Raw genomic sequence first — 1336 nt, 5'->3', positions numbered from 1 at the left:
AAAGTACAATAGGTACCTCTGAGATGTAGTACAGTATAAAGTACAATGTGTACCTCTGAGATGTACTAGAGGAGAAGCATAAACTACATGGAAGAACCTGAAATGTGTACTTAAGTGTAGTAGTAGTAGTACTTTAGTGGTAAAGTTACTTCCCACCACAGTATGTTGGATTATAATCTCCCTCACAACACAAGTTAAAACCATTATATTTAATGTTTTATATAACTGGATAGAAACATAACTCATGAAGATCTTTATTGATCATCAGTTTTTTATCTATTTAATGCTATTGATTATATAAAAACTCAAAAGACAACAACAACAAAGTTTTGGGTCCTTTTTCTGTGGCTGTGACGTCACAGGACACACACACACACACACACACACACTTGTGTCGCAGAACGAGGAAGTTGTGTGAAAGAAGTGCGCAGAAGCAGAGCAGTTGGCTCGTGTTGTGTCGGTTGGCCGGTGGCCGCGTGCGTGTGTTACCTTGCAGGGGAACGGAAGCGTGGACGCCACCTTCTCCATCGCCAGGTTCCGGATGCTCGGGGTGAGCGGGCCTCGGCACGTCGGACAGCAGCTCAGCTTCTGGCGGCACTGGTTGCAGACCAGGTGACCCGCCTGGCACTGCAGGATGGGCGGCAGGACGTAGTCGAAGCATACCGGGCACTCGAACAGCGCCGTGAGCTCCGGGGACTGCAGGGACACGGCGGCGGAGGAAGGAGCAGCGGACACCGACCCGACCACGGAGCTCACGCCGACCACGGAGCTCACACCGGAGGCTGCTGCTGCCGCCACAGCCGCCGCCGCTGCCGCCGCCGCTGCTGCTGCTTGAGCGGCGGCTCCTCCGTGCTTTCCTCCGCCTGCTTTCCCGGCACCGAGTCCTCCACCTCCGGCTCCGGCTGAGGAGGGACGGCTCATGGCTTCCAGCTGCGGTCCGTTTCCCGTGAACTGTAACGTCATCTACTGTGTTTACTACCGGACGTCGCTCCTAGCCAACCGGAGAGACAACAACATGGCGGCTGCCAGTTCGTATCACACTGCCGCCCCGCTCTCATTGGACGGTGCGTCACAGATTGACAGGGCGCTCAGCCAATCAGAGAGTGGAGTCGTGTCATTACGTAATGCTTGGCAGAAAAGTGTGAAAGCTTGTTTACAGTGAAAGAACAAAATAAGATGAAAAGTTAATTATTAAAATATTTATATTACAAATAAATGGATATGTAATAGAAATGTTCCCATGGTCAGTCATTATTATGAGATAAAACCAATTATTATTAGATATAAACCTCATCCCACCTCCCCTCACACCTTCTCAAACCTCTTCACACCTCCT

General features: G+C 50.4%; 1 pseudogene; it reads right to left on the bottom strand.

Annotated features, from left to right (window-relative positions):
• The window catches only part of LOC116380033 (E3 ubiquitin-protein ligase Siah2 pseudogene), a 1083-nt pseudogene extending 47 nt beyond the window's left edge, over window positions 1–1036 (bottom strand).
• Window positions 1037–1336: the final 300 nt, after the last annotated feature.

Source organism: Anarrhichthys ocellatus, unplaced genomic scaffold (assembly GCF_004355925.1).
Source record: "Anarrhichthys ocellatus isolate YVR2014 unplaced genomic scaffold, GSC_Weel_1.0 scaffold5888, whole genome shotgun sequence".
NCBI lineage: Eukaryota > Metazoa > Chordata > Actinopteri > Perciformes > Anarhichadidae > Anarrhichthys > Anarrhichthys ocellatus.
This window is presented reverse-complemented; position numbering and strand designations above follow the sequence as displayed.